Below are 15,723 nucleotides of genomic sequence, written 5' to 3'. Positions count from 1 at the left end.
TTAGCATTGTTGGATCTAACTTAAACTAAACAACTTATTTATTGTACCATTGAAACTAAATTTTGTAAATGTTTTGTATCAACTATAGCAATTTGAAAGTAAACCCACTTAAAGAAAAAGGAAACTGACTTCTCACACTTTTCTAAAGCTCTAAAATGCAGCTAGTTGGTCAGTTGGTGAGATTTGAGGAAGTTAACACCCACAGGATGAGCTGATGATGTTAAATGAAGAGCTATAAATACAGAATGAGAGAAAGACTGACAGATAAGTGTCACATGTGTCTGTTTGGACTGATCATTCTCACAGGTAAAGAAATCTGATTAAGATCTATAAGATAAAAGATGTGTGTGAACAACCATCTATCCAAACAATTTAGTTTAATTATATTTACTTAATTACATAGTATCTGGAGTTTGAATATGCACAAGTCTCTTGCAAAGCTCTATTTATGTTAAATGTATTATTAAGTGAACTCAGAATTCCAGAAATCAGGTTATGTGACATGCCTGGGTTAGTTTATAAGTAAACAGATAATTCAACTTTTGGCTCCAAAAACTGAAATAACTTTCAGGATATGTAGCCATAGCAACCCATTCTCTGAACATAACTGGCTCTGGAGTTTTGTTCTGGGATGAGTTTACTACAGAGATATTCAGCGCGTGTCTCCTGTTAATGCGGGCCCTGGTGATGTGACCGATGTCACACATTATATTATATGTTTTTATATATATTTTATATACAATATGCTTTAATGTTGGCAATGTGGAGACATGTGTGGTGAAGTCATGGACTAATGGTTAGAGAGTTTGACTCCTAACCCTAAGTTTGTGGGTTCGAGTCTCAGGCCTTTTAATTATAAAGCACAATTGTAACATAAAGCAATGCTTATTTGTTTTTAATTGATTTATTTTATTATCATCTTACAATGTGGATCTGCATTCAAAAGGATTTTTGTAACTGAACATTTCCTGTAATTTCTAGAATAAATAAGTAATATAAATAATAAAACAACAACATCATACATCTTACCTAATAACAAATGAAGCTAAATGGCAAGATAATAATAATAATAATAATAATAATAATAATAATAATAATAATAATAATAATAATAATAATAATAACAATAATAATAATTATTATTATTATTATTATTATTATTATTATTATAGCCATATTAGCATTAATTGTTTTTTATTCAATCAGTCTTTATTTCACAAATAATTTATTTAGCAGCAAATAAACAACAGGACACAGTTTATTTAAACTGTATTTCATAATCAAGTCACTAACCCACATTATTATTATTATTATTATTATTATCATCATTATTATTATATGTTGTATGTACCAGTGGAGCAGAAGTGACTCGTGTGTTCTGCAGTTCTGGTAAAAATGTCCGTCTGTCCTGTAATAATGCTCTTGCTGGCTGCACATAAACTACATGGAGCTACAGAACAGACATTCAGAGGCAGTTGAACTGATTAATACAAAATAATTTTATTTACAGATGTCATATTAGATTTTTTTTAAATGGAAAATTCATTTTAGAGAATAGATATTTGATAGTATATCTGAACTGAAGACAGCGACTGTAACACATTTCAGTTTCATTCAGGTAAGCTCTCATCTGTCTGATTTAATGCAGATTTTAATGTGAAAGTAGTATTACAAGAACTTATTTTAGGTTCTTGACTTTTTTTTCTTTTTTTCGCTATCAAAATGTGAAAATAAAAATAGAAACTGGTTTAAAGAAAAATATCTCATGAACTATTCCACTGGAATTACATTCTTTACTGTGAAAATAATTCAAAGCAGTGAAACACAACATAACTTATTTTATATCTCTCAGAATGATGGAAAAATTCATTTTAAAGAATATATATTTGATAGTATATCTGTTATGATGATTCGTTGTGAAGAATATATATGAAGTTAATTGTTCTTTATAATGAATTTAAAGAAAAAGATTAGAAAAATATAAATAGACTGTATTCTATATAGGCCAATAGGTTAATTACATTTTTTACATTTTTATTAGACTGCAGATTAAAATAAAATAATCTTTAAAATGAGAGAAATCCCTGACATTATTTATTTCTTTTTCTTTCTTTGGCTGCAGAAAAAAACAAATAGTGAAACCATTTACCTTTTTTAATAAAAAATAAATAAAAATAAAAAAAAGATGTAAATGAGATAAAATAAATACAAAATAAATGAATGCTATTTCACAGTTAACACATATACAATCACTGGCATCAGTCCCAAATATTAAACATGATTGGTTCTTGAATTCTCAGATTCAAAATGATTAAAACATTATTATTTAAAATATTCTTTAAAACATAATTTGACATTTGTAAAAGTGCACTTTTTAAGAGTGTTAAGAAACAGTCATGGAAGTGCCTCTCTTTAGGTACACTCAAGTATTTTAATAATATTATATTATGTGCGAGTACCCTGTACACATTTTATATACTATATGATTTAAACTAGGGCCTACACTACAAGTGCACATTCAATACAAGTAATGTCCTTATTTTTCACAAGGAAAACTTATACTGGAACAACAGTGTGGGCTGTGAGATGAGAACAGAGACACTTTGAGCTTTAACCACTAACCATCGACCAACTGCTGACTGATGAGGAAACATCATTAGCTTGTGAGAGACGAAGACAAACTGAACCACAGTGATCTGAACTGAAGACAGCGACTGTAACACATTTCAGTTTCATTCAGGTAAGCTCTCATCTGTGTGATTTAATGCAGATTTTAATGTGAAAGTAATATTACAAGAACTTGTTTCTAGGTTCTTGACTTCAGTTTTTTTTTTTCGCTATCAAAATAAATGAAAATAAAAATAGAAACTGGTTTAAAGAAAAATATCTCATGAACTATTCCACTGGAATTACATTCTTTACTGTGAGAATAATTCAAAGCAGTGAAACACAACATGACTTATTTTATATCTCTCAGAATGATGGAAAACAGTTAAAATAGTTGGTTAACTCAACATAGATTAATGTTAGAAATAACTGTTTTATTAGAGTATAACTGAACACGATTAGCTGACTAGCATTAGTCTGAGCACACCAAGTACGCTGCATTCTCAGACTCAACCTGACTCGAAAAACACAGAGAAACAGATGACCACTGATGTTTACTATTTTTCTATTTAAATTCTTATTATGTGTTTCCTAGTTATCAACATTTCTTTAAAAGATTTAATCGAATCTAATCTTAAAAAAAAAAAAACATATTTTCACTGAGCTCTGATTTAACTATGATCATTTTGAGCAAGTCATTTCCATTAAAGATGCTGTAAATGTATGAAACATCTATGTTTTGAATTATTCACTATCACTCAATATCTGACTCATTCACCCAATATAAAACTTTTTTTTTTCTTTCAGCAACATGAACAGTGAAAATCAGACCTTGATGGGTGAATACAGATATTATTTTCATTATTATTACAATATTACTGATTATTATAATGTCCCTATTGAAACTCAGTATAATGTTTCAGAAATCAGAAGGATTATCTTCCTCATCGCTAGTGTTTGTGTCGGTCTGCCAGCTCTGGTTTGGGCTTTTCGTCTTCTGCACCTTCACAGAAAGATCAGAGGCCGAATCTCAGTCTTCATCCTCCTCCTCCTCCTCAATGACCTGATACAATTGCCTCTTTATCTATATATAATGACAAACATACTGACAGAATACAGATACTATATCGATGCGCTTTTCCAGTTTTGGTTGGGATTACATTGGTGTGGTTTTCATCTGCATCAGCTGGTGGCTCTGGAGGGGATTTTGACTCTGAAATATCCGCTTTGTTCTGCTCGTGTTTTCTCACTGCCCTGTTACATCTTAATCTCCATCCTTGTGCTTTTTTTTCCTATAGTGAGTGCATTATTTCTTTTCCCGCATTCACAAACTACAAACATGTCATTATTCAGTCTCAGCACAAGTGTTGTTCCTCTGATCTTATTGGCTGTATCATCTACAATCAGCTGTAAAGCCTCTTCCACTCCTGTCAGAAAAAACAGTTCAGTGCTCACTGTTGCTATTCTTACATTTGTTATGATGTACTTACCTTTCATGTTGATCATCTGGGTGGATTTATTTCATTTATATCCATATGTCAGCCCGTCTTGGTTCATAATATCTTTCTGTTTGAGGATTTTGAGAGTGATTTCAGATCCTATTCTGTGTGTTTTGGTCTGCAGAGAAAATCTCAGAGATGTTCAGACGCCACAAACACACACAGAACCCAACGCTGATGAGACGTCAGTCTGAGCTTGAGATTCATTAGTCCTCACGTCTGAATCTGGCTTCAAAGCAAAACATAAAATGACCTGTAAAATGAAAAATAATAAAATAAATAATATATGACTTAAAGATTAATTTGAAAGGTCTGTGATTGCTAAAAGTGAAAGTGTGCTCTCTATGACACAAACAGCACAAATTGAGTTTCCATCTCTTTAATGGTCATTTTGACAGTTTGTTTAATATTGTAATATATAAATAATATGTAAAAAAGTTAAATCTAAATTTGTCATGATCGTTGTTTATGATTTATTTAACATTAGCATTCAATGTGATTTCAGCAGTTAATCATCCATATATTAGAATAAAACATCTAACACAATGCAGTTCTACCCAGAAAATGATGAGCACAGAGATCATTAACAATTGGACCTGAAATTGTATCAAAACTACAAATATATGAACATCTTCCTCAAATGAACACATTACAGTCCACAGACATTGTTTTTAAAGACCACAATAAAAAAAAAAGAAAAAATACAAAGAGCTTATGTTGTGCATGTACATCACCCTCTCTCTCTCTATAGAGTATATATAGATATAGATGCATATTTTAGTCCTGAAACATATGGAGCAGGGTGATGTATTATTAATGTAACTGATGATATTCAGAGAGTTAAATGACTCGGCAGAAGCTGATTGGTTCATGCTGTATATTCAGCCAATGAGTTACTGTCTTGCATTTGCCTTGCATATTTTTTTTCCTACTATGGAAGACAATGGCTGCTGTCAACTGTCTGGTTGCCAATATTCTTCAGAATATATTAATATCTTAATACCCTAACCCTAATCCTAATAATAAAAATAAAAAAACAACAACAAAAAAACTTTCATACAGGTTTAGACAAACTTGAGGGTGAGTATATGATGAAAGGGTTTAAAATGTAAGGTTCTCTTTAAGGTTAAGGTTAAGTTTAGGATCAGGATTATGTTGCGTTTATTCTGCAAAGTCACCAAGTTGATGATTTTATTCAGACTGATTGCACGTAATCACAAAGTCAGCTCTTAACTGTGCCCTACAGCCCAGGAGCAACTGTTTCAGGGCTCTGCAGTATTTCCTTTCACCTGCTTTGTATTACAAACATTAAAATCAATAAAAAAAAACTTAAAAAAAAAAAAAACTTGGAGAGATCAACTAGATCAAACTTCTTTCTCTGGGCACGCGTCACTGAGCACGCAGGAAAGGCAACTGGACAGTTATGCACAGCAATGAATGATCATTCTGATTTTGATTGCTGCTCACCAAAGGTCTATGAGAAACATCTCCTCCCGCAAGATCATTTCCTACAATAAGGTTGACACATCTTCCACTGGTAATTGTGCACAAACTGCCAAACTTACATGACCTGTGATCAAGCCAGACTTGAGGTACAGATCATGCAGTGTCAGGTTAAGACATTCATTGGCTATTCCATGCACTAAAACAGTAGCTCCTGTGTCACTTTCTCACAAATCAGAGATTGGACTGATCCCGTGTTTCTCAAAATCTTCACTTCATCAGGTGAAAGGGACACAGTGCCATCCAACAAGAACATCTGATACATACCAGAAGCAGTGTGTGTCAAAGCTGCAGTTTTAGGCTTCAGACCTGCCACAGAAAAAAAATAAACTTTCTTGCTTTTTTTTTTTTTTTTTGAGGCCAATTTTGCTGTCACAGGTTTGGTATCTGATGAGTTAGGGGTTGACTCTTATCAGAACTAACATTTTGAGAGTATATTACATTATGCAGAAAATTATGAAACACATTTTTATGTTTGAACTTCTCAACATTTGAAATTGATCGAACATGGTGATTTGGTTCTCAAAAAGTGTGCACTTCTCCTAAATGAATTTGACTTAAGTCTGTTTGGCAGAAGGCAGAAGAGACCTCATGGGCCTTGCCAGAAAGACTGCATTGCAGTAGCAGAGCCTAGACGTCCTTAGGCCGGGTCAGATTCATGACAATATGCTCTAATATAACAAAGTTAACATCTATTTCTGAATGAAGATCACTACACAGTGGAGATGTCAGGGTAAACAGAGAAATCAACTGAAGACATCGGCCACATATACTGTGAAGTATCTAAGTAAATTAATTATATTTAAATAAACAACTCCAACCGAAACAAAGACACCGTCTCCAGTCACCAGCTCTAAATCTGCAGCTCCTACACAAGCAGGTACATAATCAGCTGTTAAGATCAATGTTTACTGCTAACTGAAGACCTCAGTCAGATACACTGACATGTACTCAGATAAGAAACTACATTTCTTTAATCAGATTCTGCAGAATCTCTGATACAGAGACATGACATGATGATTAATAACATCATTCATTCACAACCAACTGAAGGTTTTACTCACGTATGATGGAGATAAATAAATGAACACAGACTGTATGTAATGTGTTTTAATTATTGAGTATGAAAACATGATATCATTGTTTAATAGTATGGTGCATATGAACATTCATCTTTTGCAGGTCTAATGGATTCAACTCTGATTCCAGTCAGCAGCTCAAACTCTGAGAAGAAATCAAGACAAACTCCTGTGAAACAAGGTCCATGATCACTGACACACATCATCAGTCTCTCACTTCAGTGGTGTGCAGCTGCTCTCACAAACAGTTTTTCATTTAATTTAGTTTGTTTGTTATGAGGTTGTTTTTGCTATTCAGAGCTGCGGGAGATAACTTTCACTGAAATCTAAACTGCAACTTGATGTTTTCACACGTACAGATACTATCTCGGTATTTCCACAATCTGCCACGTAAATCTAAAGCTATAAATATATCTCCATAGAGTCAACTACAGCACCAACACAAAACCAAGTACCACTCTAAACACTCTAAATTAAGATTTGTATATGAATGATTCTCATTTGAGAGGCTTTATTCACATTACAGGCTTCTTCTATAATCAGGAGATGATCATAAACTTAAATTCTTTGCTTCCCTCTCGGTCCACAAGAGATCCTCTTAGATCTCTAACTGAGCCATAACAGTTTATTATGCTGTTATTAACTTTGTATCATTGAGACTACTTCAGATCATCTGTGTGAGAAGAGCGGGGTGAGTTTTGAACATCACAGAACCTGATGATTAACATTGATCATTTTGAAAAAAGAATGATTGAATCGTTCTTGTAAAATGAGAGGTCAGTGAGTTATTGCATTTATTTATGTTGTAGTGAGGAAAGACTCATACAGAGGGAACAAAAAATCCCTGCAATATTAGAATAAAATACTCTCTACAAATATTAGACAAGTTTTATCTTCATGTGTATGGATATTTGATAAATTTGGACAACTTTCAATGTAATTTTCAATTGCAGACACTTTAAATATGATTATGAATTTGAGATTGATTAAAAACAGCAACATTTGACTTTTAATAAACATGAATAGTTATGTGCACCAATATAAATATATGGTAAAAATGCATCAATGTCATGACAACCAGAGAAACTGCAGAAGTCTTTATCATGTCCTGATCTTGAGCCAAGTGAGATGCTGTCATAACTTAACAAGAACTGAAAAGATCAGTAGAGAGAGATAAACCAAAATTGGTCAGAAGTCTTAAAAGCAGCGATGGAAAACATTTGATGGTTTTGCTGCTTAATCTTCAAGTTAGTAAATTCAAAGCTCACTTACTTTCTCAATGTTGCACTTTTAATGATTACTCTGTGTATTCAATAAAAACGTGAAAAGTATGACAGTTTGTGTTATTATTTAAGTCTATTGTTTCTAGTGTAATTGTTAATGTTTGATCGGACCACATGTTCAGAAGGTTTACAAACTTATTCCTGCAGTTGCATATAATTATTTTTACATTTAAAACATTTCATAAAAGAATTGGAGGCCAAGAGCCATTCAATTTCATTTTCAGTGCCCTACCAAAAATGCATTGGATATTTATACCGTGATGCATGTATGTATGGTACATACTGTTACGTCTACTGTAGTTAGGAAGGGGTATGGGGAATAACATTAATGTTGGGGATTGACTTTGGTCCAATACCAGGGCAAGCAGAGAAAACAAATGTGCTAAAGGCCAACAACAAGTGTTAATTTACAGGGTTATTGTAGGAAAGCACATTATATATATATAAACCAGACAACTAGGGAAAAAGAAGGGAATTGGGCGGCAATCAAGTAAATTAAATAATCTAAACATAACCCTCTAACTCAATGATCAATTCTACATTAGCTACAGAAAAAGAAATGAAAATCTTCAGTATCCGAAGATACCCTAATATAAGCTACTATCACTAGCTAAAAAAACAACAACAATTATTATATATATATATATATATATATATATATATAATAATAATAATAATAATAATAATAATAATACTTCACATGACGCATGCCCCTTACCTAGTGTATATAACAAAAGTTCAGTGCACGATGAGAAATGTTTATCACGTGATATACTTAAATTTCCTCTCCTTCCCTTCCCTTCTCTTTGTATACATACAAATGACCAACCAAAATATATTTAAATGAATGGAGGTCAAATTGAGGATTTTGGTAATGTACCGAACACATGCAGATATACACAAACAACAGCTTAACCACTGTTAAAATATGTTCATTTTGTCCTCAGTTGTGTAATGCTGTGCTGGTTTCTGTGTTATGTATATGTGTATGCCACAAGGGGGCACTAAAGTGTAAGCTACAGAAGACGTGTTTGCTTTATTATGTTTGCCATATTATGTTATTATGGCTGTCTGGCCGTGAGAATGATGTGTCAGCAGCTAGATAAATAAATATGCCAAGAACGGCTAAAGATGATTCATCTCTATCATCCACTTTGTCCTCCGAATGCAACGCTAACTGAAACTATGAGTGTAGCACAACTTAACAACCACAATACACAAAGTTAGCATCGGCTAAAAATCACAATTACAAGAAGACTAGCAACAGACAACAAGCAAGATATATATTGGACTAACATGGTGGCGCGTCCACACGCAGGGCTTCTCTCTGTTCCGACAGAACGCTGTTTTCGTGTTTTTTGTCTTGTGAGTTGCAGTGTTTTTGTATGTTGTCATCGCATCTACTTGTCTGTAAGCGCACATACAGTCGCGAGTTTCTGCTCAATGATGGCAGAACCGCATTTTTACAGTTAAACTCCACACACCCGGAACAGCTGTGGGATCTCGGTCTGCTACGGAGACCTACACCATCACCGACCCCCACTACAGCATCTCGCCCACATCGGAGGCACCACAAGCGGTGTGAGCGGAAGCAGAAGAGGGACAAGTGCGGAGGTATCCGGGCTATGCTAACGGCTAACCCACACAAGCCATCTATCCCCACCATCGTACTGACTAACATACTCTCGTTGGACAATAAACTGGACTACATCCAATTACTACATTCAACTCAGAGGACCATAAGAGACTGTTGTGTTTTTGTGTTCATGGAAACATGTCTCAGCGACAACGTTCCAGCTGATGTGCTATCGAGGGGACAGAGCATGATGACCCATACTCAGGCTTTGTGTTTACATCAATGACGCGTGGTGCCACGATACTGTTGTGATCTGCAAACACTGCTCACCCCTGGTGGAGTTTATGATTATTATGTTCCGGCCGTTCTATCTGCTGAGGGAATATACTGCCATACTGGTCATTTCAGTTTACATTCCCCCGAACAACAGCAACAGGAAAGACACACTAAATGAACTGTACCAGCACATCAGTGAGCAGCAGACAGCACACCCTGATGGTTTTACCATCATAGCTGGGGATTTCAACCATGCTGACTTAAAGAGTGTGTTTCCAACACGAGGTAATAACATTTTGGACTTTGTTTACACCACACAGAGAGGAGCTTACAAAGCCCTCCCCTCCCCCACCTCGGAGCCTCAGACCACATCACTGTCATGCTAATGCCTGCATACAGACCGCTCATTAAAGTCACCAAACCAGTTTAAAAACAGATTCAAGTGTGGCCAGAAGGATCATCAGAGGTTCTTCAAGACTGCTTCGACACAACTGACTGGGACATGTTTAAGCAGGCTGCCACATGCAATAACACCACTGACCTCCAGGAGTACTCAGAGACTGTCACTGCCTACATCAACAAGTCTATTGATGATGTAACAATCACAAATACCATCACTGTCCGGGCCAATCAGAAGCCATGGCTGACAGGGGAAGTCTACAGACTACTGAAGACACGGAATGCTGCCTTCAGAGCTGGAGATGAGGTGGGACTGAGAACAGCCAGGACAAACATGTCCCGCGGCATCAGAGAGGCTAAGAGACAGCACTCCAGGAGGATAGCTCATCAATTCAGCGACAGCAGAGACACTAGAAACCTGTGGTATGGGATACAGACCATTACGGACTACAAGCCCCCACCACGGACCTGTGACAACAACATCTCTATAATGACTACTGTCCTGTTGCACTTACTCCCATCCTCATGAAGTGCTTTGAACGGCTAGTCATGAACAACATCAAGTCTGCCCTCCCTGGACCCCTTCCAGTTTGCATATACGGTCAACCGGTCGACCGATGATGCCATCGCCACTGCCGTCCACTCAGCACTCACACATCTGGACAAAAAGGACTCATACGTCAGAATGCTGTTAATAGACTACAGTTCGGCATTCAACACAATCATCCCTCAACAGCTAATTTACAAACTGATCTAGCTGGGGCTCAACACTTGGCTGTGCAACTGGCTATTGGACTTTCTGACTGGAAGACCTCAGGCAGTACGGATCGGCAGCAACACATCCAGCACCATCACACTGAACACTGGGGCCCCCCAAGGATGTGTGTTGAGCCCCCTCCTCTCCACTCTGCTGACCCATGACTGCACACCATCACACAACTCCAACCTCTTCATTAAGTTTGCAGATGACACGACTGTGGTGGGTCTCATTAGCAACAAAGATGAGACAAACTACAGGAGCGAGGTGAGCCGCCTGGCTGGGTGGTGCAGTGACAACAATCTCTCTCTGAACATGGAGAAGACAAAGGAGATTGTTGTAGACTTCATGAGAGCACACACTCAGCACGTTCCTCTGACCATCAACGGTGCGACTGTGGAGAGAGTGAGCAGCACCACGTTCCTGGGTGTGCACATCACAGAGGACCTCTCCTGGACCGACAACACTGCAGCACTGGTCAAGAAATCACAGCAGCGTCTTTACTTCCTCCGCAACCTGAGAAGAGCCAGATCCCCACCCCCCATCATGTGATCTAGATTTTTAGGCTGTACTGTTAATGTTATCTGTATGCACCGGGGGTCTGAGAGTAACGCAATTTCGATACTCTGTATGTATGTACTGTACATGCGGAAGAATTGACAATAAAGCAGACTTGACTTGAAAAAAAGTCCTCTCTTGCATTGTCAGCGTCTTCCTTTTATAGATCCCAATCTCTGCCAGGTGGAACGAATCAGATGACATCATCACCTCCAACGATGATTGGCAGAAAGCTAGGCCAATAGCGTAGCCATAAGAAAGGGAAAATAAAGACGAACCAAAAGAAAGGAGAAAAGAAAACACCACAAAATGGCACCAGCCATGACTATACTTAGTTATTTATATTTACTTACTGCTGACATGTTTATTTTCACACACTCTTTTCACAATTTATCCAAATCCAGTGCCTGCCCTTCTGTTCACTCCCCGGGTCACTCTTCAGTTACATTGACTTTCACACTACACAAACTGTTACACTTATGCTGGGTACATTTGCTGCCATAGGTACACACCAAAAGATTTTTTACATCTTATGAGATTTTCAAATTGTGACAGACCACGGACATGAAGATAAAAAAATCCTAGATTTAACCGTTTTGCTCCTATAGTGTGTGGTGTGCACAGTGTTGGGGTAGTTACTCAAAAAAAAATCAATTGGTTACTAGTTACTTCTGTAAATTGTAATGAGATTACTTTACTAGTTACTGCATTTGAAAAGTAACTTCACTATTTATTACTTTACTTTACTTTTTTAGGGCCCTATAAAATCTGTTATATTTTTCCAAATTCCGTTTTTCCGTTTTAATTTTTCTGGATTCCATTTTTTTTCTGTTTATTTTTTCCTCAACTCATTTTTAATGGCTAAATTTAATTGCATTAATCAAATACATGCCTTTAAATTAAACCAGACTCTTATTTTGATGTGTTACCATGAATACCTTTAAAGTTCCTTGTATGTGATGTGACACAAGTTTTACTCCAATCAAACGGTCAAATGCTCATAAAGTGAATGCAGCATGACTCTAAGTGCAGTTCTGGAGGGGGAGAGACATTTCATAAGGCTATCTTAAGAAATAATTGAATAAATTAAGTTGTTTTTATGCATGTAAATATGTCAATGATTTGCTGAAGTGCATGAAAACCAGCTATGTATGTATTAGACCCGGAAATAACGTCTCTCTCTCTCTCTTTCTCTCTACTGTATAAAAAGTACATTATATATTATTATGTAAAGTATAATATTATACACTATAACATAATAAAGTATTGTATTATAGTTATTATATCCAAGTTGTCTGTCTGGAACGCAGCATTAGGTTAACGTCAATAAACGAGCGTGTACTACGATTACGAGTCATTCGTGACATTTCAGCACTTGACAAACAGACAGCGACTCCTCTAAGCAGCAATTAAAGCAAAGCTACGTGATTGTTGGGAAACGCACGTGAAACAATAACGAACAATCGTAAAATTACTCGTGGAAAATGCTCTTAAGTGCTAAGATCAATCGTTATTGGGAAACCCGGCCCAGAACTTTACACACAGGCAAACACGGCTTGTGTAACGCAGGAAAGTGTGTTCCTATAGTCTAGTAAAGTAGTGTAGTTACCAATATTATTAAGGTAATGCGTTACTTTACTTCGTTACCCAAAAAAGTAATATAGTTACTGTAATCCATTACGCTGTAACTCGTTTTCCCCAACACTTGGTGTGCAATGATGTGACAAAGACAGCACACCACACACGAACAGATTTTCAACCAGAGTCTCAACTGTGAACACAGGAAATCTCGCAAAATCTCGCACAACTTTAGAATAAGCATTGCGGACGATATGCAGGAAGAAACTGCAATGAGTGTTTGGAATGATTTTCAAAGAAAATTGTTGTATAAACATTCATGCTGTTGCCACAAATCAACAAGCTGATCCTCCATCTCTGCTGTCCATATCAATTTCACTTTGTGCTGCTTCCGTCTTCCATCTTCTTGCTTTCTGATGGGATATTGTTTCGTTTCACGGGACAATCTCCAGAGTGTGCGTTTGTCCTTGGGGTGCCCCCCACACATCAGGGTTTCTGATCGTAAATATTAAACATGTTGAATATTTATGATTCGCGATCGAGGCAGCTCTGACGTTCTTTCGATCAGGTTTGGACACTCTTAACACACATCACACCAAGGGAAAATCTGATAAAATAATCTGTAGAACCATCAAGATAAATGGGACATAGTTTGGATTATCGGAAGTTGAGAAATCGGCCCAAAATCAGCCCGAATATCTTTTGGTGTGTACCCATCATTATACTTGACTTCAGCTCCGAAAATACATTTCGCCCTAATCACTTGCTCAACTGAAACTAATTATGCTGCCGGTCCCCTGAAGTGCTTTGAAACCAGCAGTTTTATGGACTAGGTGTACAAGATGACATCTATCAACTTCCGGGGTATGAGTGCGCAGCAGTACCGTATTTTCCGCACTATAAGGCGCACTTAAAAGCCTTTCATTTTCTCAAAAAGCGACAGTGCGCCTTATAATCCGGAGCGTCTTATATATGGATCAAGGCGCTCTGTCAAAATGTTGACATTACCTTTAGAACAGCTCCATCTAGTGGATGCATAACGCAAACCCAGTCGAACGTTTGACTGCAGTATCTTCTATTCTGTGCGCCTTATAATCCGGTGCGCCCTAAATATGAAAACAGTTCTAAAATAGGCCATTCAATGAATTTGTGCCTTATAATACAGTGCACCCCTTATAGTGCGGAAAATATGGTACTTCCGTTCTAAGATTTTCCGCACTGCTAATAACAAGAGTTTTGATCAGAATCGGAATTTGATGCATGCATATAAACACAAAATCCACATGAGATCCGATCAGAGCTGTGTATGTGTATTTAAATCAGATGCATATCCGATATCTGGACATCCGACATGCCTGTGAATTTCATAAACACAACAGCTTCGCAACTAAAAGCTACATTATATTTCTTAGCAATGAGGTGATAACTTTCACGTGTTTGAAAGCTTCATACTCATGCTCCTTCTCTCTCTCTCTCTCTCTCTCTCTCTCTCTCGTTAATTCATTTGATAAAAATTATCTTAGTGTTACTTTATTTCACTAATGAATTCTACCTCTAACAAGCTGGATAAAATAGCATACCAAATGAAAATAGCCATAATTTTCCATTATGTATCCTTTCAGTCAGATGTTGAGCTGCAAAATATCCCCGACATCCCTTGTCCATGCTGGCAAATAATAGCCAAATGTCCACTATAAAAAATACTATAGTAATTTATAGTAAATACAATTTTTTATACCATACTATGGTAAAGTATTTGATTTATTTGATGTAATAATTTGTTCATCTGTAATAGGGCTGTCACTTTTAGTTCGAAAATCGATTGCACAATCGATCAGACCAACCAAAAAAAGTTTCAAAAATGAAAATAGGGAATCGATTTTAACCAAATATGTACACTATTAATTTTAAAATAATTAAACAATTAAAAAAAAAAATGTAACAAAACTCACAAACAAGCAGAAAAAGAAAATGTTGTGGAAATTTTAATTCAATAACAATTTGTAGAGACTGAGAATGAAAAACCAAACAGAGTTTTGTCTTTGTATTGCTTTAATTCTCTGCAGAGAATGATCTGGTTAACACACAGCTTCCGAGTCTGTGTGCAAAGAGATAACACACAGACACACAGACCACTTTTTATAGAATGTAAAAAGATACATTGAAGGACAGACTAGGACCTTTGAGCCAATTATGTTGCTTAGTGCACATCACCCCATAACACATGCACATCTCATCGTAGATGCCTGGTTACTCTCAAAAACTGCCTGTCCCTGGTACAGTTTCCCCTTAAATGTTGTTATTCAACCTAAAGCAGTTACGTGGACAAGTTACATAAAATAACTCAATGTCCTATGGACTATATATATATAACTTGATCATTGTATGTTAAAAAAGATACTTAAATGAGATTAATGCAATCAATGCCAAATTAACAAAACTAAAAATTTCCATAACAAAAATAAAGTATTCCGAAAGTGCAGTATGCGTTGCGAAAGCTAGACAGAAAATACCAGCAATTTTACGCGCCTATAAGACCCAGTGACATCGAAAGCGACCTCTTATGCTGTGTTCACACCAAACGTAAATAGAGCATCTGGCGCGAATG

General features: G+C 36.2%; 1 long non-coding RNA gene across 2 annotated transcripts; it reads left to right on the top strand.

Moving 5' to 3' along the window:
- Positions 1-251: 251 nt before the first annotated feature.
- LOC132116607 (uncharacterized) lies at positions 252-4,525 on the top strand. 2 transcript variants are annotated; one of them, XR_009425652.1, is made up of 4 exons: positions 252-306; positions 2,551-2,740; positions 3,415-3,446; positions 3,531-4,525. It is a non-coding gene; the product is annotated as an uncharacterized LOC132116607 (long non-coding RNA). The 2 variants fall into 2 exon arrangements; XR_009425651.1 differs by lacking the exon at positions 252-306 and having other exon boundaries at positions 2,437-2,740.
- The last annotated feature ends 11,198 nt before the right edge of the window (positions 4,526-15,723 follow it).

This window comes from Carassius carassius, chromosome 36 (genome assembly GCF_963082965.1).
Source record: "Carassius carassius chromosome 36, fCarCar2.1, whole genome shotgun sequence".
In the NCBI taxonomy this organism is placed as follows: Eukaryota; Metazoa; Chordata; class Actinopteri; order Cypriniformes; family Cyprinidae; genus Carassius; species Carassius carassius.
Note: the sequence above shows the minus strand (reverse complement) of the source record. Positions and strands in the feature narration are given on the sequence as shown.